The following is a 23,705-nucleotide window of genomic DNA, read 5'->3' on the forward strand; positions in this document are numbered from 1 at the left end:
TCATGACCCAATAGTTGATGTGTTGGATGATATCTGTAGTAAAATTCCTTCTCCATTAGCTAACTATGAGCCTGAAAAGAATGTTGATATAAACTTGATCCAACAACCGACTTCATTGTCTTGTTCAGCAAGAGTTTCATTACAAAGCTCATACCAAGATTTGCAGTCATATCAGGAGAGTAATGAAGAATATTTTTGTTTTGTTGTTGATCATCAAGAAAAATTAGTCATTCATGAGTTTCAGGATCCTTTTGTCAATTTTCTACAGTCATCAAAGAAAGAAAGCATAGATGTTAGGAAAATTTTAAAACGAAAGTACAAAGACTACCTAGAGCGGAGCAGTAACGTATTAGATGGGCTAGAAATCAATATGTATTCTTATGAAGATACTTTCACAGCATTCTTGAGGTCAACAGGTGGGCTCATGCTTTGCAATTTCATCAATATTCAATTTGTCAACAAATTTTCATGGGAGTTGCCTTTCAGTAGTTCTCTTTTCTTGCTCATAAACAATCACTTGCGGGGAATTCAAACAACAGCCAAAATGCTTACTTGGTTGCATTGGTTGTTTCATTTCACTTGATTAGGTGATGAATGGAACAATTAAAGTAGGTTTTATTGAATAAGCTCCATTTTGAGCATCTTTTTCAGTTTGTCAGTTGTGTTTTAGTATTGAGTTAGTTTTCAGTTGAGTAAAAGTCAATTTGTGTCTTTGAGTCATCAGTATTTAGTCATGTATTTCAGATTGAGTTTTTTTTACTCCATGCCCAATGGATAAGGCTACTTGGTCTACGGTGTTCTTGGCACCTCCAAGGAGCTACCATCCCTAATGGAGCCAATGTTAGAGTCAGTATTTGCATACTACCATTAGTGATCAAAATTTCTCTTTTCATATTCATTTTAGGTGTCCCACAATTTTTTTTATCATTCCACTAGGTCATGCAAAAAAATTAGTCATTGATGGTAGTCCTAGTCCAAAAACATCACTCTTCCCTAAATATGATTACTTGTTGGCATAGTTTCATATATCATTGACTATACATCATCCATAAAGTTATTTTTATCATGCCATTTGTATCAGTCATGAGGTCATTATGTCATCTTGAATTTCAGTCCTTTAATGTCTCATTAGGTCTTTTAGGGTTTTTAAAGGTTTCATTAGGTCATTAAGGTTTCCAAGGTTCCATTCCATTGCATAAGACCAGCAAGTAAAGGGTGATAAAATAACATCCCTTCACCATGTGAAGATGATTTGTAAAGAGAAATGCTTATTTCATTATGTAACTTGATGTGTTTCAAATGTAATAATTTCACCATCCCAAGTTGTTAACTTAGTGTTCCAAAGATGCCAGACCATCAAAATATCATTTTTTCAAAGGAAATAGTCGAGTGAAAGGGTAAAGATTCAATTCGTTAAGTTCATGCCAAAGGGAGTTGTCTTTTCCCAAGGGTGTCCAAATCATCATTTTCCACAAGCAGTAAACCCTAATTTCCTCACCCATTGAGCTAGCGTTGGCTATGAAATTAGAGACATCTAAGTATATGAGGCATAAAGGAGGTCATTTCAGCAAGTATGAGGCCATTACAACTCATACACATCATGTCTCCATCGTTTTTCAATAAGTCATTCCAAGGGACAAATCATTTGCCACACATAGGGCCGGTTTTTCTTCATACTATGTTTTAGACCAAGCGAGGATTAATTTGGAAAACGTGAGAGATGTTTTTGTCCATAATAGGCAAAGGATGAAAAACCTCCTTCACTTTTTACACAAGTGTCATGGTTTTAGAGAAATCTCAAAAATACTGTGGCTACAAGAGAGTTTCTGCACTTTTACAACGAATTTGGGAAAATCAATTTTTATTCTAGCTGGATTGTCCAAATGAATTTCTTGATGAGTCAACGGATAACTAGAGAGACATATCTTTCCAATGCACTATCAATATCTCAATTTGGAGTTGAGGAAGACCTCCAAATGTTTCCTACAAGAGAACACTTCATTTTTGCACCTTCATTCTGCACTTTTTGACCAGTCTTGGGATATTTGACTGTTCAAGGGCTATAATTGATCATTTTCAATGCTTTATAGGTCCATTATGTAGCCAAGAGAGAGAGATTTCTAACAAGATATCATGTGCTCAATTTTTACATCTAGAAAGCATCCAAAAGTGGCTTGAAAAAAGTGTTGCGCATAGAGAAGGGAGCGTTGCGCATAGAGGAGGGAGAGTTGCGCATACAGACAGAGCGTTGCGCATAGAGCCTATTTTCCAGTGCATTTTTGCACGGCACTACGCATACAACTGGAGTGTTGTGCAACTATACAAGGCATTGTGCATAGAGCCAACAAACACCAAGACCACCCTATCAACCATCTAAATTGCTCTTTTTCTACCTAGAACCTCTAAGAAAGTAAGTACACTCCTTGAACCATCCTCCTGACACTCATTTCATGATTTTGAAGTTTGTTTGCTATTTGAATTTTCAAACCCTAGGTTGTCTTAAAAACCCTCCTTACACCTATCCCCTATACCCTAATCCCAAAAAAAAATCCTTAAACCCATATTTACTAAACAGTCCCTACCAAAAAATATCCTCCTTCTCACTCTCACATCATATATATCTCATCCTACATCGCACAAACTCCTCTCCCCTTCCCCTATCCCTATTCACCATAAATCACTTCTTGATTACCTTCTCTAGGGTTTCAAAGCTTCAAAATTCAAAAGACATGGATAAAGAGGATAGAGATTATGAGGAGGAGGAAAACAGTGGCAGTGAAAGCATGGGAGATGAACCTCAGCATCAGAGAAAACCACATAAGGGAGGCAGAATTATTATAGAGGGGCTATAAAGTTGTTTGAAGTGGATAGGCAAGTGTTTACTCCACCTGATGTGGAAGGGGAATTGCCTTCTTCACCAACTCATAGGCAAATGCTTGCTCCACAAACTATGGAAGGGGCTTTGCCTTCTTCATCAACACAACAGGTACAATAGGTGTAGTAGGTGCAAAAAGGGAAGGAAACGATGTTGGAGGAAAGCCTCAATGATGAAGAGGAAAGGGGATTTGATTTGATGGAACATGATGAACCAGAACAACCACACATTCATCATGGCATTGAGATAGTCGACTTGGAGGCTCAAGATGAGGTGACAAATGAAAATATAATCATAAAGGAAAAAGATGCATAGATCCAAGAACTGATGGACAACTTGGCAAGAGCTAAGTATTTCATTTCATACCTTGAGCAGGAGAACAAGCAGCTAAGTGATAAACAGGTCCTCATGGAGCTAGAACTTCTCAAGGTAAAGAGGCAAGATGACAGAGGCAAATCAGTAATGCAAGAGGAAAATACCCCAGCCACCTTGACTACAAAATAGAGTCTTGAAAGGGATATTGAGGAGGATAGAGAAACATGGCTTGACAGGGTCAATTTGCATTTGGAGAAGATGCTACAAAGGGCCAACAGGGACAATCAAATCATTAGGTAGAGTCAAGCAAATGAAGCCACGACTAAAACAAGCACTCAAAGGAAAAAAGGATGGTGATAGGCTTAGGTTGTTTGCTGAAGCTTCCTTGGCTAATCCAAACACTTGATGGTGGTGTTCTCCACAAATTTTGAGTAAGTTTTGAGAATTTTTTCCTTTTTGAAGAATTTTGCAATTTTTGACTCAGAAAAATTGGCTCTATGCGCAGCGCCACTAGCACTACGCTTTTCCTAGGGGCATCCAAATAGGAAATGGTCAAAATTTTTGGATTCACAATGATGATTACATGCACCCTATGCATTTTCTAAGCTTTTGGAGCAAAACTGGTCAACCAAAAGGTCAAAAAACACCCAAAAAATGACCTTTCTGCCCATGGCATTGCGCACAGAAGCAGTCTTGGGAGAATCAGTTTTTGAGGGGTCAAATCAACTCCAAATGGGAAACTAAAGGAAGATTTGGAAATTAGACATGACAGGCTTTCCAATGAACTATCATGAACTCAATTTGGACACTGGGAAGACCTCCAAACTGGCCCTGCAAAAAGTGTTGCGCATAGAGCTTGAGCATTGCGCATGGGACAATTTTGTGTTGGATTTTCACTTCACTGTTCCATGACTGTAATTTTGGGTTTTCTCTCATAGGTAATGTTTTGCTGATGTAAATGGTGACTATGCATGTAAATAGGATGGATAGTAGTTACTGGAGGGTATATTCATTAGATCAAAAGTTATCTTGAGGACAAATGAATCAGTTTCCTCCCTTTTAGAGGCAAGTTGTTAGGTTGCCTAGATTCTAGTTTCTTGTTCAGTTTTTGATGGATTAGTTCCTCATCTTAGGGATTCGACCCCTGAGGATGGGAGGAGGTTGAATAAATGTCTATATATTCCTTTTCTTTCTCATTGTAAAGGGTTGGACTCAGTTGGATGCTTATGCTTTGAGTAGACATCATTTTGTATCAGTTTTAGCAGGAGATTAATGAAAAATTGGAGCTATTTCTTTGGGATCCATGTGGTATGATGTTTAGTTCAGTTTTCTCTATTGTGATCATATGTTAAAATGTTTTTTGTATTTCATCAATCATTTCATTGCTTTTAAGTGGATGTTTTTAAGTTGATAGGCAGAACCCATAATATTTATGCTTTGTTTTGGGAAAATATTTACAGTCTATGTTTTCTTTAGTTTAGGTAGGATCCATGTTGCTCACATGCTCTTTCTAGCTTCTCACCTGTATTGAATCACCTCACCCATCAAAACCATAGAGTGTTGAACCTTTTTCCTACCTTGCCCCATCGAACACCCTGCAACTTTGACCTAATTTCCTTGCCCTAACTGTTTGGCTCCTCCTGATGCAGCAAAACCCTTCAAAATCAAAATCAAACCTTGTGCTACTATACCTAGCCTAATATCATTTTCTTGATCCAGTCATCTCAGCTAAGATCCTTATGGAGAGAGTCCTCTCCTGGCCTAGTCAGGCTAGCTACTTGGCTAAGCATTGTTTGTGGTTACCCTGGCATTGCCTTCTTTCAGCCTGAGGTTCAATCCAGGGGATAACACATGGCCTCCTCTGGTGTGGTTGTACTTATGTTCCACAAATCTCTCAATGGCTTAGGTATGTGCTGAAACAACGTCTTCGTCTTCAAAAAATCAAACAGATCTGGGTTCATAAATCTCTGGGCACGCAATAGCTCAATTCTCAAATGGCCAAGTGTTGTTTGCTGGGTAGCCCTTTGCAATTTATAGCGTCTTTTGAATTCGAATTCGACCATTCCACCCAAATCGGGTTCATTAATGCTTCCTTGGTAGTATATTTTCCCAAATCTAACCCATAAAGTTGGTCTTAAATGCCTACCACTCGCTCCATTTGGTTTCAAACCAAGCATCACATCATGAATAGTGACTATAATGGTCACTTTCTAGCCAACCTGTGCAACATTGCAGCTTCCCTTGCGCTGTTGCGGACTTTGTGACACTTCACTCCTACACGTAGTCCTGTCATCCCGTAAATCTCGGGCAGAGTAGTTTATAGTCCTGCACCTCCTTTCAACTGCCTAGAGCTCTAAGATTATGCTTCCCACGAGTAGTCAGGTGGCCTTGTAGAAATTTCTACATATCCAGCTCTGATTCCATGTAGAAATTCTCACTATAGATCAATCTGATTATGCAATATAACTAAGGAAAAATACTTAATCTACTTCTACAATCAAACTTGCAGAAGCTTAATCGATTTGAGCAAGATCAAGTGGAACACATATAATATAGGAAGAAGAATCAATACACATGAAACACAAAAGAATACTCTGGGGAAACCCTCAGCGAAAAACCCTGCTATCTGTATTATCATACAAGGTGGAAATATCTCAGAATTACACAAAGCTTTAGCTCTCACAGCTACCAGCTCTCAGTACAATCCTCCTGAATGCTCATAGGCTAACAAGGCTTCTCACAAGCCTTCTCCTCAGCCCTCCAAGCCTCATCTTTCCTTCCACTGTTTCTCCTAGGTGATCCTACTGTTACCAAGTGTAACACTGATCACACACCCTGTTAAAATTGTGCAATCCTCGAGAAACCTTCCCTTACTACATGGATGAGTTTCCTTTATAGGAAAATTCCTCCAACTAATAGTACACTGTCCCTTTCTTTAATCTCAACTGGGTCTTTGTCTAAACTGACATGCATGAGTTATTTATGAGAGAATCTTCAATTATCTGGAGTACACTAGTTTCGTGCATGCATGCATTAACTGACTGAACTCGTAATTAGTTCCTCAAACTATTTGGAACTAATTTAACTGGACATAACTCAGTTAACTGAGCTAACTAATTACAACTCAAATACAACTCATCCTTATCTCCTTAATTAAGGGATAATCTCCTTAATTTAAGGGATAACTGTTGCATGACTTCACAAAGACTTCTAGCTTGAATTTCTCCAACTAATTAACTCGAGATGAATTAATTAATTATTTTTCAGGCAGCTGGTAAGACTAAATTCGAATTTAATTCATAAGTTTAATTCAAGGACAAACTAAAATTGGAATACTGAATGTTATTTTTAGTATTTCTTGTTGCTATTTTCAACACTCTCTCTCAACAAGAAAGGAATTCAACTCGAACCCAATCTTGAACCTTTGGAATGTTCTGCATGCAACACTTCTCTCTAGTTTTGTTTCTCCAGCAACTCCAGAAACAAAAAAAAACATCCAACCTGAATCAGTATGATGCATCTATCATCAAAGTCTCTGACTGTTATTGCCTTTGTCATCTGAAAACTATGTGCTTCTGTTGACTCTGCCATTCTGCACTTTTGTCAACCCTTCTCTGTGCTCTTTAATATTTGACTACTCTAGCCTATGTCACTTTGATCTCTAACTGCATCAATCCCACTGATTCCTCCTGCTACTATGTACTTTGGGCTCCTGTAGCAAGGTATGATCTATGAGATAAAACCTCTCAATGAACCCTACCTAATTTTAGCCTTCTTGAGACTATCACTTCACATCACCCCACCTCACACCTGGAGGTATGGCAGCATGTGATCCCTCTGCTGACTTCTCCAGTTGTGGCTCCTCCACAATTGTCTGAGACTTCTTTTGGCGTTGCATGTTGAGATGTAATTTACTCTCCCTCTCAAGCACCAAGTCTCTAACCTTTGCCTTGCTCCTCAAGGCTTTGCATGCATCTTGAACCTCAAGAGCATACATGTTCTTGACTCGTGAACTGATCTGTTTCACCTGTCCCATGGTGATGTGTCTAAGGAAAACCTTTCCCTTACTGAAGACAACATCATAGCCTTTGTCCTCCAACATCGTAATCGATACCAAATTCTTCTTCAGTCCAAGCACATACTTCACATCTATTAAGGTGATGAGAGCTCCATGCTCCCTCTGAAAAGCAACCATGCCCACTCTTGAAACACTAAACCTTTTGTCATCACCCATCTCTATGCACATCTTGAGGTCTTTCTCCTCCAAGGTACTAAATAAACTTTTATCACCGGTCATGTGGAATGAGGCTCCACTGTCAAGAAACCAACCACAACCCATCATCGATGACACCATGCATGTAGTGAGGGTAAAATCCAATTCAAACTGAGAGGCGAATGCCTCACATTCAGATCCTTCCAAGGATCCCTTCTTGGACTTCTTCAATGGGCAATTAGTTGCATAATGGCCCACCTCATGACAATTAAAGCATCTCACTTTAGATTTGTCAATCTTCTTCCCTCCATGAGAAGAATTCAATTTGGGATGAGAATCCTTCTCCTTCCCTTTCCTTGGCTTACTTGCTAAGGCCATATTTTCTTCATCATCATTCTTTGATGAAGAACCATCTCGAGTGCTCCTCTTGATCTCCTCCTACATGAGATCTGACCATAGTCGTTCCCAATCTGGTAGTTTCTCCCTTCCATTCATAGAGTCTTGGTAGCTATGCCAGCTCTTTGGAAGACCGAGGAGAGTGAGGCTCACCATATCATCATTGGCAGTCGTTATTCCCACACTACCAAGCTCATATCTACAAGTGGTGAGCTTGTTCAGATATGTAAAAATAGTATCACCATTCTCCATCTTGATTCTTTGAAGCTTGTCCTTGAGCACCAGTTTTTCTGGTCACTATTGTTCTGGTAGAGGTCCTTCAATGTCTTCCACATTGAATATGGAGTATCCTTCCCATGGAGACTCGAGACAATATGGTCTCGAACTCCCTCAAGGATGATCCGTCTCGCCCTCACCACACACTTCTTCCACTCAACCAACTCTTGTGCATTAGCTGCAGCTGGCTTGGGGATTTATTTATCAATGAAATCCTTCAAACCATTGTCTTCTAGTACTGCTTCCATGCGTTATTTTCATGCTATGTAATCCGAGCTACCATCCAGAGCATACTCGTGTCTCAAGCCATAGAACACCATTGACCAACCTGAAGTATGAGATGAATTCGGTTTGTACCTGCAACCTCGAACTTCAAACTTCGAATTTCCCTTCTAAATATACTATTCACAGTTTGGATCACCTTTGCTATGTTACCATGTAGATATTTCTACAGATCCAACTCTGATACCATGTGGAAATTCTCACTGTAGATCAATCTGATTATGCAATATAACCAAAGAAAAATACTTAATCTACTTCTACAATCAAACTTGCGGAAGCTTAATCAATTTGAGCAAGATCAAGTGGAACACATATAACAGAGAAGAAGAATCAATACACATGAAACATAGAAGAATACTCTGGGGGAAGCCTCAGCTAAAAACCCCGCTATCTGTATTATCATACAAGGTGGAAATATCTCAGAATTACACAAAGCTTTAGCTCTCACAGCTACCATCTCTCATTACAATCCTCCTGGATGCTCATAGGCTAACAAGGCTTCTCACAAACCATCTCCTCAGCCCTCCAAGCCTCCTATTTCCTTCCGCTATTTCTCTTGGGTGATCCTACTGTTACCAAGCGTAACACTGATCACTCATACTGATCACACACCCTGTAAAACTGCGCAATCCTCAAGGAACATTCCCTTGACTGCATGGATGAGTTTCCTTTATAGGAAAATTCCTCCAACTGATAGTACACTATCCCTGTCTTTAATATCAACTAGGTATTTGTCTGAACTGACATGCATGAGTTATTATTGATCTTCAGTTATTTGGAGTACACTAGTTTCATGCATGCATGCATTAACTGACTGAACTCACAATTAGTTCCGAAAACTATTTGGAACTAATTTAACTGGACATAACTCAATTAACTGAGCTAACTAATTACAACTCAAATACAACTCATCCTTATATCCTTAATTAAGTCATAATCTCATTAATTTAAGGGATAACTGTTGCATGACTTCACAAAGACTTCTAGCTTGAATTTCTCCAACTAATTAACTCAAGAGGAATTAATTAATTATTTTTCAAGCAGCTGGTGAGACTAAATTCGAATTTAATTCACAATTTTAATTCAAGGACAAACTAAAACTGGAATATACTGAATGCTATTTTTAGCATTTCTTGTTGCTAGTTTCAACAGGCCGGGCCACCTATATACGGCTTCAACCGAATAGCGCTTACTTCTCCTGGGAAGGGTCCACTAGTTGGCTTCACCAACTGCATCACGCATTTTACCAACTGCATCATGCCACCATATGTGATCCCCTTAGTAACATACGGTCCAATCCAAGGCATCAAACTGATCAACTCTCGACAGTAGTCCCCAAATTCGTCAACGTAATCTTGCACATCCTATTTTATCACCACGAATTTCTTATCAAGAAAGTCTTTCTTTATTCCTTCCTTAATCTTCTTGACTTCTTCTTCTGCCATGGTGCTTTTTTCCCTCAGCTGAACTCTTTCATTCATGAGTTCTCGGAGCCGAAGATTACCTTGTTGGATCTCTTCATCAGGTCCCAAGCATTCTTCTTCGAGCTCTTCCAACTGTGTGATCCCTTCTTCCAAGGCTATGTGAACCTTCATATCTGAGGGTGCTACTATGCATGGACTAGGCATGACATAGTCCATCGGCATTACAACATTCACTCCATAGGCCAGCCTAGAAGGCATCTGTTCCGTCATTTTGTTGCATGTTGTCCTATAAGCCCATAAGGCTGCTGGTATGCTATTTTCCTTTATCATCTCCCCTCGTGATTCCACTTCAGAGCACAATGTTCACATTTGGATCTTCCTCGCGTGGCTCAGACCTCATCATCTGCATGTTCTGAGTCAAGGGAGGTGGTAACGCTTCCTTGTCACATATCCTAGCTATCAGCGTAGGAAAATCTTCTGTCTCATGATCAAACAAGGTACAATACAAACATGATGGACGTGTTGGGTTCATACAATCATGGGCATAATGTCCTGCCCATCCACAATTATAGCATATCAGCTGTCTGCGACGTCTTCCAGATCATCTTCCTCCTCGACCTTTTCTGCACCCCTCAAATCCTATTCATGCCATTCCTACATTCGAGTCTAGGGGCCGCGATTCAGCCTGAACTCTGTAGGTGGGAGTTCTATCCATCATTAACTCATAGCTTCTACAAGTGCGCTCATCGTGTCCCATTGATCTACAAAAGTTACAGAACAATTGCTGCAAATTTTGTGTATACTTTTGTAACAAATGGTAGTTGTCTGTAGCATGTTTCCCTCTTATTTGACAAATCGCACACCACAAGGCAGGCACCGTGCTAGGTCCTACTTGTGCCTCCAGTCTTAACGGCATCGGTCCTCCTCCCGCAAGGTAATTCATGAACACCGGGTAGTAGTCCTTATCATGACCCTGACCCTTGCATTTTACACACCACACCTCTTCACGCACTTTTGGTCAAGCTGTCCTATCCTGTTTCAGACTCTACATCTCAAGGCATAAGTTTTTCAACTGTGCATGGATCTACTGAACTCCCAAGTTAGGATCATGCATTGGGGCCTCATGTAGTCTCATTGCAATCTCCAAGGCCTATTCCTAAGTCGTTAACCTTTGTTGTGACAACGCATTCCTCAAATGTAGTGTTAGCGATGCTACAAACCATTCGTGGTGTTGTCCATCCGTCAAAGTCATATTAGCTTCGTGAATTGTGCACTTTAGCCTCTGATCCGACTCTCAAGGAGTCTCGCCTGGTAGCATTGTGATCTCTTTGAATCCAATGATCGAATGCAATTTTGAATTCAACTTGCTAAATTCCTTATTTAGTGCAGTTTGCATATCTGCAATCCCCACATTCGAATTATCATTAGAATGCTTAATATACTAGGTCAGCGCGCGATCCTGTAGGGTGCTAACCAATGTCGCTTTCTTTATATTGGCATCTATAATTCCCTATGCTTCCCATACGGCTCTTATCACAAACCAAAACTAGTCCAGATCCTCATTTCCTACTCCCTTGAACACAGGGAACTTTATCGCGCTTGCCATATTGACTCGCGGTGGTGGCGGAGGTGGTACGGGGGAAGATGGAGGTGAAGGCGTTGAAGTTGGTGGCGGTGTTGGTGGGGGTGGCACGCGTGGAATCCTTTACCTTATCAAATGGATCGCACTTCTCGGAGAGACCTTCATGAGCTCTTCCTCGTCCCCTTGCGGAGGTGAAGTGAAAGGGCTATTCTTTGGTCCCTTACTTCCTTCGTTTCTTTAGGTTTCCACTTTGCGTAGCCCTGAACATCAAGGTAATTACATAACCCTCTTTTCACACAATAGCATTTGAATCCAAGTATTCAGAGACTTTACATACTTACCTCGCGGTCCTTTGAGAAAGCATCACTCTGCCTTGCTATAGTTGACTTAAGTATCTACTGTGAACTCAGTAATGAATCCTCCTATAATCCGATCAAGCCAGTGATCAATAGCACGTGTAATCTTATCCTTTGATGCGTCCAATCTGTGCACCAACTCTGGGGTCCACACAATAGGATTGTCGAGTTTCCACCTTCCTTGGCTATCTGATAGCTTCGCGATCCACTCATACAGCTCAGTATGGAAAGATGCAAAGAATATTTCGTGGATCTCTATGTATAGGTAGTAGTCTAACCACTCTTCTTTTGTCAGTCGCAGATTCTTGTTCTCCTGCGCTGCAAACTCGTGAATTATCCTATCCAACCAACCTTCAATTTCCTTCTTATTTGGATTCCAATGATACGACATCAGAAATCTCTATGCAGATTCCGGTCTCGACAACGGAACCATTTGTTGGCTTGAGGGGGCCTAACCTAGGTTCAGAGTTAATTAGCCAAACAAATCCCTACACTACTGGCCCTTTCGGTAATAGCCCACGAAGAGCGGACTGAGGTCTCACCCGAAGTAGTATGGGGGGATGTTGGAACCAATATTTCGCACCCTTGAGATGTTTGAGGGGTTGGTTTAGTCCAACTGTGAATACCTTCATGCAAGTTACTTCACACACTGCCCTAACCTGCGAGGTCTTCACGATCTATTATAATCACCTTTGCGCATCCCTAACTAGGGGCTGAGCTACTTTGGCACTACTAAGGCAGCAATCTATGCTAATTCCCCAAGTTACACCACAGATCTTACTTATGTTCTTACAACTGTTAGTTAACATAGCGTAAACATATGCTTTGTCTTATATTCTCTTAGTTAACATCATCATATAAGTTCGCGCATATAAATAGTAAAATTGCAATTCATACCCAATATACTCAATGCATAAAATAGGAAAAGATACACAAAAATGATATGAAACTTCTCTTTATTACTTCTCCAAAGATTACAAACTCAACTTGTCCTATGCACTCAGCTGCAGGGGTCCGTGCACTCAACTGCAGACTACTAGGCCTCTGTGCACTCAGCTACAGAGCCTTCTCCTACTCTATGACCCAAGACTCGACTCTACACTTATATAAGACTCAATTCTTTTTCATCCATCCATCAATTGATTCTCCTCCTTTACAACTGAGAGCCTCACTCTATTTATACAATCCCATGGTCCACGGACCATGGGTAGATCTCTAGAGCCGACATTACATTTACAAAAATGAGGGTGAACAACCCTATGACTCATTTACAAGTTCGCGTTCCGCGCCCTTTACGTTGGATTTAGTCATAATCAAGGATTTAAGCTCCAAAACTTCCCTTGGGGGATCCCGCGCCCAACAAAATTGGCTGCATAGTCTAGATAGGCAACTTCAGGATATAAAAGCATCAACAATTTGGAAACTATCAAGCAGCAGTAAACAACATACAAAGCAATCTCTCATGGATTCCATGAATGGGGAAAAGTTCAAAATCTGGGAGGATGGAATTCTTGGAAAACAACCTCTACACCATAGTAAAGATACTACAAACCTGAAGTGGTGGATGGCACAAAATGATATAATTCACCTCAAAGACATCAGAGAATCGGATGAACAAGGAAATGGATTGTGGAATAGATGGAAAATACCAAATCTTCCGGAAAGTTTAAATGATCAGTGGTCCACACTCTTACAAAATTAAGTGGGTCAGCTCTGCAAGTGGATCAATCTAGACAAATAGAGAATGGGATAACAAGTAGGTGATTACATAATGAAAAATGGGTATCAAATAAAAAATGCTACACAAGTGTGCAACCTGGAAAACAATATGGCATGACAAGTGTCTTCCTACAATAAAATTTTATCTATTTGACACTTGTTCATGGAAAAATCCTCGCAACAACAAATCTTTAAAAAAGAGGGATACAAGGTCCTTTGAAATATTTTCTATGCACCAAAGAGGAATAAAATATCGAATACCTAGGACATTTGTGAATAAACCGCTCCTTAGATGAGTAAGGATGGCCACCCCCAAGTATATATGCTGGAAAATCTGGTTGTCAAGAAATAAAACTCTGCAATGTATACAATCCCTTCACTTATTTTCCATTAATTCTACAAAAACTTATTGTTGACCTATTATCCATAAGCATCACAATAACTTTTCCTTTGTTTTTTTTAACCTTTCAATGGTTATTGATCAGTTCAAAATTTATATGATATTATTCTCTGTGAAGAATTGTTTTTTCTCAAACTCAAACCATTATTGCACCTAGAGAAGTTAAGTGCAGTCTACAACCTAGTATGTATGAGATAGGTCACATCAGTGTGTAATAGTTGTACATCAAAATGAAAAAAAAGGAGTTATTAATATTAAAAATAAAAATGACATATATAACAATAAAATAATTTAGCATAGTTTCATCTTAATCTAACATCTTTTAAGCACCAATGGGTTTGCACCTCAATTTTTATTTTGATCCCTCCGAGTTCTTAGTAAATCCAAAGATACATTAGATCATTTATATCAGATGATGTAATAGAGTAATGAATTTTTTTGGAAGTCAAGTGGGATGTGACCAAGCAATAAATTGAATTCCCTTTCATTGTTGAGACATAGATTCAATCTCCCCAAGAACATGTTGCTCTACTAACGTGGTCAATTTGTGTTATCTTGTGATATTTGATTGTTAACTGAGTCTAAGGTAGTTTGTACTAATAATTTTTCAGATGAACCTAGTGCATGTCTTGGCCATTTTTGCAGAAGAGACCCCCCAGAATGTGGCATCTTAGAGGAAGGTTCTTACACAAAAGAATATTCCACTCCCCAAAAACATGTAGCTTTTTGGAAGTTTACCACTTGCAAGTTGTTTCTTGTAAACTACAAAGAATTTCCAACCAAATAACCTATACCTTCCCAGATAGCGATGCAATAATTAATTCGTGGCCTGTCAAGCCATGCCTTCCTATTTATGTAGTGACTAATGTAATGTTTGAGAACAATTTACAGTATTTTGTTATTACTATTCCATTTGGGAGATTAAGGGTTTGAGAAACATTGAAGATGGATGTAAACCACCAAACTCCCTATTCATTCTCTACTCCTAATTGAATTTATTGAATTTTCTTTTAGAAATAACTCTTTTAAGGAGAAATTAGGTTACATCATAATGGATCCCCTAGTGGTAATATAGTTTGAATTATAAATGTTCTTTGAAAACTTCTCTATTTGGGGAATTGTAGAGGCTTGAGCCATTGCCAGAGGAGAGGAAGACCAAATGGTGGAGAGAGATGGATTGGCTTCTTTCCCCTACTAATTACATAGTGGAGCTTGTTCCAACAAGGAAAAATTATTCAAATGGAGGGAGCATTGGGGTAATGGGCATAGCTATTTAATTCTTACATCATCTAATTGACATAGAAAAAATAGTGAAAAGCTAGATATAGGATTTAGATCTCATGTACTTGCAGTACATTTTTTGGGTTGGAGGAAGGTTGTTTTCATGCAATGATAGTTTAGCATGTTTTTTTCATATTTACATTGATTGGTAGGGGTGATCTCTTGATGTAATGATGGCATAACATGTACTTTGGGATTTTCTAGACAATATATGTAACTGCTTAGTGAATATGGATAGTTATAGTCCTTAATATTTCTCATGGTGGATATGTACATGGAAATAATTTAAAATGGAAAACAAATGATTAGAAAAAAGATCCGAAAGTAAATTACTTTTAGAGATGCCAGAGCTTAAAACACAAACTTTGTCAAGAGGTGCCTTGGGATTAATTTTGGCAACACAACTGGCATGCAGAACAGTGTACTTGCTGAAAGTGGACATACCAAGGAAGTGGTAAATTGGATTCCCATTGATGGAAAACCTTGAATTTCCATTACTCATCATAACTCCCCTTTCAGTGTCAATTCTTAGAAGAGCACACATGTTTCTCTCTTCTTACTTGCAGTTCTTGCATTATTTGCATTCTCCAGTGGATATAGGAAGGACACTATCACCCACCTTGAGGTATGTTACCCCTTCTCCAACACTCTCAACAATTTTTTGTTCAAAAATGACCAGCAATTAATCACAGGGAAAAATTTCCCATAAAATACTACATTTATGGTTGAATAATTAATTTCAAACATAATAGTTGATACCTAACTACTTCATGTCTGAATATGTGGTGAAAGATAGGAGTGTAACATTCCAAGGATGTTAGACAAATTTTGGAATAGAAAACCTAACAAGTAAGCATAGATAGAGCATTTCTTAGGGTAAGATATGCCTGCATAATCTTGTAGAGGAGGATATCGAGGGATAGGTGATGAAAAATGACCATGGTCATAACGTAGGAAATATTAGTCAAAATTTTGAACATTAAGCGATGGCTTGGTGTTTGGTATAACAAAGGAAAGAATAATTGGTATAAAAAATGAAATAATAATAAAAGACAAACATCAATTTCCATTGAAAAGCATATCAATGGGAAAATCTAGAAGGATGGCCTATATTACACCAAACCAAATAGGAAAATATCCTAGATAAATGCAAAATGGTTAGTAATGTGTTTTGTATATGAGAAGCACAATAATTTTTGTGATGTCCACAGATGGGAGTTCACAGGATGGTAGATAGCCTAGTGCATTAGGCAATTTTAACTAAGGTTGTCCACTGCCAATTTTTATACCCAAAGTAAGAGATAAACGTAACTAGATTGTAGTTTTGAATCTAACGGACATGAATGAGGTCAATTTTTTTACCTCACTCTTTTCCATCAAATTCCAAGTATTCTCAAAATCTTCAATTGAAATAATGCTAGCTAAAGTAAAAGGGAAAGAATAAATTATGTTATCCAAGTTACTAGGCCAAGGGTAACCCCAATAATAAGGAGAGTCCATATAAGGAGAGACCCTTGAAGGTAACTTTTAATATCATATGGAAAAAATCATAAATGAAGTCTTGCAGTTTGTTTTCATAAAAGGAGAGGTATTGTCATCCGCAAAAGGCCAATCCGCTTGGGATTTTCTAGAAAATATATGTAACTGCTTAGTGAATATGGATAGTTATGGTCCTTAATATTTCTTATGGTGTATATGTACATAGAAATAATCTAAATTGGAAAACAAATGAATAGAAAAAAATATCTGGAAGTAAATTACTTGTAGAGACACCATAACTTAAAACACAAACTTTGTCAAGAGGTGCCTTGAGATTAATTTTGGTAACACAACCAACATGCGCAACTGTGTACTTATTGAAAGTGGACATACCAAGGAAGTGGTAAATTGGATTCCCATTGATGGAAAAACCTTAATATCCATCACTCGTCATAACTCCTCTTTCAGTGTCAATTCTTAGCAAAGCACACATGTTGCTCTCTTCTGACTTGCAGTGCTTGCATTCTTTGCATTTTCTAGTGAATATAGGAAGGACACTATCACCCACCTTGAGGTCATTTACCCCTTCTCCAACACTCTCAACAATTTTGAGTTCAGAAATGACCAACGATTAATCACAAGGAAAAAATTCCAATATAATACTACATTTATGGTTGAATAATTAATTTCAAACATAATTTATTTCAAAAGATGTGGGGAAATATAGGAGTGTGACCTTGCAACCAAGCAGTGGTATACATTTTATTACTAAGAAAAATGAATTGTCATTCAAAGAAGAAATCTAATGGATAGTTTAGATGGGGAAGATATCTTAATCTCAAGACTACTAAGCATTTAGAATTATCAAAAGATATGCAATGTGTAATATTCTAATTGTTTAAAAAATTCAGGGCTAAGAAAATCTATGGTTATATGCCTTGGTCCGACATTCATGTGAATCTTGCAACATTGAGAAAGTTGGATTGCATGTGGATTGTAAGGAAGTAACAATTTCTTTCCCAGTCATTGTATTTGTTTAACTATCAAGACAACTCTCTTGTAAAGTTGATGTTTAATGTGTTCGTACTTTTTATGATGTGTGATGCTTGAAGGAATCTCTACATCTCATAGGCCAGACAAAATTTTGGTATGATGAAGGAGGTAATGCACTAGCAGATGACTTTGGTAATAGGAATAAGGTCCAAGGGAAGAAATGGTGGTTTCCAATTCCAAGGGTACCTGTGAATGCACTCTTAGATGAAACACGGAAATAGTTATTGGAGAGACCCTAGAAGGTAACTTTTAATATCATATGGAAAAAATCATAAGTGAAGTCTTGCAATTTGTTTTCATAAAAGGAGAGATATTGTCATCTACAAAGAACAATATGCTTAGGAGTTTCAAGACAATATATGTAACTCCTTAGTGAATATGGACAATTATAGTCCTTAATACTACTTGATGTCGTCTGAGATGACTTTAGGTCAGTTAGTCATGCCAGAGCATCTAAAATGTTTTGTTGGTTTTAAATTTTATGGATGACCAATGATATGAATTATTGAAAACATGTGCTTAAGCCTTAATAGTTAATAAGCTAGATGAAAGGGCTTCTATTTGTCTAGCTGTAGTTAATTGATTCAAAGTGAATGAATAATAGAATGTTGATGAAGTATAACTTGCTAAATATTTAAACCGAATATTTGATTGGTTATAAGCAAAGAATATAGGAAAACAATGTTTCCTATAGAACAAAATATATTTAAACGAATGCATATTTGTGTGACAATTAATTGATATAGGGGAGTTTACGATAACAGACAGCCTTATAAGCTAGTCCCTAGTTATTGCTGATAACTTCACAGGGGATTAAGACTGACTGATACTCAATATGATCTTACCCAGATCTCTGCATAAAGACTTAAATATATGAAGAACTGAAAAAATTACAAGGAGACAAAACTATAGAAGGAAAATTCAGAGTCCTTTCATTGACTTGGAAAATCTCCAGCTCAGTTACAATTTTGTTCTCAAAGTGCATCCAAGGGTTCAAACCTTAATAACTCGAAGGAGGATTTATTTATACAAAATTTCTTCTAGATATTTTCAAAACAAAAATACAAAAATAGTACAAAACTATACGAATTTTAAAGTTGCTAAGTGTTGGCACTATTCTTTAGGAATTTGTTGATGATGTGGTCCCCAAAAAGTGTTGCACAGTTTTCCTTTAGTTGTTGATGAAATTTACTCAATAAATTCACACAAGTGATCCCATCGGTCTTCACTTGGTATGGCAAGATTTACCAATTTCCTGTAAACTTCATCAACCTCAGTGTACTTCTCAAAAGTGGGATTATTTACAAAAAGATGTTTAATTTCATGCTCAATAGTCAAATCAAAATCTAAAGCTTCTAATGCTTGTTTCCCTATAATATGCCCCTTTATACCTGCAAAGTTTGATTTATTAGTTGCTATAGGATATAGCTTCTAGCAATGTTCCTCCAAATTGATAAACCTATCATTTGGGGCTACTTATCCTGGTAGTCCTCTCTGACTAAGTAAATTAAAATTAAAATGAAATCTTTGGACAAAAGTCTTCAAGGTTTAACACTTAGTTTCTAACTGAGTCATCAAGTTATTTTTCTGCAACACCTTCTTGATTTCCAAGATGTTTTCTGTTCTGTACATATTTCAATCTGTTCCAACTCAGCCCTGGTTTTTGAATTTAGAACTCTGATCATGTCTGAAGCCTCACTTGGTTTGTTTTTAAGAAGCTACTTGACTTCATCAATGGCTACCTGACATATGTTTATGAGATCCTCCTGCTCAAATATTATTTGAATAGAAGGCCATACTTCTGTTATCGCCTGACAGATATCTGCCCAAATGCTTTCCTTGGCTTGGGCCAAGGTCTGAGCCATTAATGACTGGCTCTGTAACTCTTCAATTCTTATGTTCAACTTGTGTGTTTTCTGCATTTCCTCAATGCACCGAGTATCATTCTTTATCTCTTGAGATTCCAGGTTTTTAAACTTTGAATGAAGCCTTTCATTCTCTTGTGTTTAGTGAGTCATCTCCTGAGATAGTCTATTCAAGTCCTCTACTATCGATGTAGATTCTGTTGTGGCTTATGTAGATTCCCCTGTTGTTCTGGACACTGTAATATGAATAGTTGTGATGGGAGCTATAGCTAAATGAGTAAATTTCTCTTTTTCCTTAAGCAATTTCTCAATTTTCTCCTCCATAGTCTTTATTTGTACATTCTGCTCACATATCATTTTGAGCATTTTTTCCTTGTATTGTTTAGTTTATGCTATCTCCTTCATCTGGGGGTCCTTTGTAGAAGGCAGTTTCAGTTTCTTCCTCAATGTTGCAATATCTCTGTTCTTCCTCCTGATAATATCTTCATAAGCTTTGACATCAGTAGGGTCATATCCAATTTTAATTACTAAGTCCTCTAATGACTTGACCTTATTATCCTTAGCTAAAGATGATATTTTCTCAATCTTCAATTGTGAATGCACATTTGACAGAGCAGTTTTAAGTTTTGACAATGCCATAGCAGTATTGGTCATGGTTGAGAAAATCATTTCACCAGACTACCTATGCATGTCCATTTGATAAACTGGATGTAGTTGATTAGCATCAAATGAAAATACAGTTTTCTTATAATTAGAAGAACCTTTATGGAAAGGCACTTGACCCTGTAGAAAAGCCATTTGCATTCTTCCCTTCTCGTTGTCAAATGTTTTCAACAATCTGTGTTGTGAAGTAGAAGTCTGCCTCCAAAATTGTGCATAAACATTAGCTTTTAAAGCTTCATTCTTCTGCTTGATTTCAAGGAAGTTAGTGAAGAAATTTGACTCCTCTGTTTCACTTGGTCCTGCAGATTGAGTAATCTCTAACAAATTCTGTGAAGTAGAAGAAGAAGGAGGAGTAGTAATTACAACTTCTTCTATTCCTATAGATACATTTGAATCATCCAAACTGATGATGATAGGCTCCTTCTGACCCTGAATAGTAGTAGTGCCCTTTGATTCAGTCCTTGATTTCTTCTGATAGTGGACGAATTCCTTTTCTCCAATTGCTGATGATGATGATCCTTCCCTAGGCCTCTTGTCATGTTTAGTTTGAGAAGTAATATTTTGAAGAGTAGAAGGAGGTAAAACCTGTTCTTCTTCTTCTTGAAGAGTATTCTCTTCCCACTATTCCTGATTTTTGAACTTCTCAATCTCTGGTCTAGGTGTATGATTATAAGTAGTGGTTTTGAGTTCCACCCTTAAGTCTGAAATGATACTGAATGGATCATAAGATGGTGTTAGGTACCTATAATACTAGTGATTCCCCCATTACTATTTTCATTGTATCCCTTGTGTTATTATTGTGCCCCTATTATCCCCATATTGTTATTAGTGTACCCCATAGAAACCCACTATTGTTATTGTTGTGCCCTTATGTTATTACTATTAGGTCGGCTTGATTATATTGTGACCCCTTAGACTCCTATATATAGAAGGGAGGTTTAGTCATTTGTATCATCTAAGAATTCTTCATTTGTGTAATGTAAATGAGGCAACCCCCTCGAAGAGGTTGAATTCCAAGGCATTGATTTATCTTTTCTATCTTTTTGTGAGCTGGTTTCCTAACATTTGGTATCAGAGCTTTGGATTCTAGGGTTTCACTGCTCCAAACAGGTCATTATGCAATTTTTGCTATAACTCTTTTTCTACAATGTTTCATAAGCTAAAAAAAACCCCATTTGAGACGAAATTTTTCCGAACTTCGGGTTTGAAATTCAGAGCTTGTATCACTATATTTTGAGAGATATGATCTGAGGAAGTTAGGGTTTTTGCAGACTCCTGAATTACGTTCCAAACAAGTGACCTAGGAAAATTATCATAATTTTTTTTCTGAGCATCAAATTGAAATTTCATAAGAAGTTTCAGAAAGAGGACGGCTTGTAGTTTTCTATATAAGAGTTTCAGGTACTAAGGTCGAAACAGTGACACATGGCACTTCGTACAAGTTCGCTCTACTGAAGCAGTCTATAATCAGGTCACCATGGGAGATTTGCCATAACTCTTCCTTTGAGAATCCAATCTTGATCAGGCTTGCGGGGTTAGAAAGAGGACTCAAAGGGCTAGTGCAGGACGTGATTTTAGATATTTGAGATCCACAGTTACAGAGATACAACAAATTCACTATCGAGATCTTACAAAGTGAAAAAAAAAGTGTGTAGTTTTTTTTTAAATTTTTCATAAGATTGGTTTGAAAAATTAGCTTGAAGGAATTCAAAGGGAATAGTGAAGAATTGTTAGCATTAATTGATGCCTCAAAGAAAGAAAATGGAAACACCTAGTATGAAACCTGAAAGCTCTGGCATGACTTGTGAAGAAGAGGAAGAAATTCAACATGATATATCAAAATTACAAGACCAAGTACAACAAATTTCACTCTCATAAAAGGTAACTGAAGCCAAGATGAATAGCATGGAAGCTAATATGAATGGCATGCAAGTTAAGATGGATGGCATGGATTCTAAGATGAATGGCATGGACGCTAAGATGGAAGAATTGAAGATAAATTTGAATACGTTGCTACAAGAAATGGTTACTAATGGTGAAAGGGTAGTAAAGGAATCTCATGATGAGAACAAAAGAAATGTTACTCATGATCTCATAGACTCTAATGTTGGATTGAAGACCCACCATGTTCCAAAAATTGATATGAGGAATTTTGATGGCAAGGATCCCGGAACATGGATACTACAGATGGAGCAATTTTTCGATCTCCATAATGTGAAAAACACACAAAAGGTACATATTGCAACTTTATATTTGGAACCATATCAGTTTGTATGGTATTGATGGCTTTCCTAATTTTTACGGAAGAAATGATAGCACATTATGAGGATATAAAAAGAAACACCTTTTTTAGCTAATTGATAAATCTCAAACAAAAGGGTTCAATGATGGAGCACATTGAGGACTTCCAAAAATTGAACATAAGGATAAAATATATTCCAGAGGAGCATAGGATTGATGTGTTCATAGGGACTTTAAAGGATAATATCCAACATGAGGTTCACCTTTGGGAACCTGATTCATTGGAGAAGGCATTCAGGTTAGCAAGAAAAATGGAAAGCAAAATTATGGCAACCAGGAAGCCTACCACTCACAACTATAAAAATGGAAGTGTTGTTGCCCCTAGCCTTCCACAACCTACAAGGTTGACACCACAACAATTGGAATAAAAAAGAGCAAAAAGGCTTTGTTACAGTTGTGATAGCAAATACACTAAAGGTCATAAGTGTGCTGAGAAGAAATTATTCTACATAGATTGTGAAGAGGAGGAAGAAAAGGAACAAGAAATGTCAAAAGAAGAGGATATACTACAGGAACAAACCCTAGATAAAGATGAAATGAATTCGACCATATCTTGTAATGCATTGGCTAGAATTACCACTCCTCAAACTATCAAGATAGAAGGACATATCAAGAAGAAAAAGGTAATAGTGTTGATTGTTTCAAGAAGTACCCATAATTTTATTCATTGTAAGATATCCAAGTAATTTTATTACTTCCTATATCCAGCACCAGAGTGTCAAGTGATGGTTGCAAGTGGAGGAACCATAAATTGCTCTGGAAAGTGCCATAATATCAAGATATCCATGGGAGAATATGTATTGAATAGCACAATGCCTTCCATTCCAATTGGTGGTGTTGATGTTGTACTAGGAGTCGAATGGCTATAATCCTTAGGTACAATAGCTTTTAATTTTCAAGAACTTTTCATGAAATTTTATGCAAAAGGAAAGGAAGTTGAATTAATGGGTATTGCAAGGAAACCAAGAAAGATAATCAGCTCTAACAGCATAACAAAGATTCTAAAGAAGGAAGAACGAGGCGTAATTGCACAATTATGTTCACTAGAGGTTCCCACATCAAAATCATCTATTTCTCTAGATCTCCAAAGAGTCTTGGACAATCATTCCAAGGTATTTGAGACTCCCAAGGCCTCCCACCTATTTGTGATCATGATCATGATATTCATTTGATTCCAGGAAGTGTTCCTCCAAACATCAGGCTGTACAGATATCCCTATGCCCAA

This window comes from Pinus tabuliformis, chromosome 2_2 (genome assembly GCF_031772625.1).
Source record: "Pinus tabuliformis cultivar Carrire ecotype Pingquan chromosome 2_2, CPIR1, whole genome shotgun sequence".
In the NCBI taxonomy this organism is placed as follows: domain Eukaryota; kingdom Viridiplantae; phylum Streptophyta; class Pinopsida; order Pinales; family Pinaceae; genus Pinus; species Pinus tabuliformis.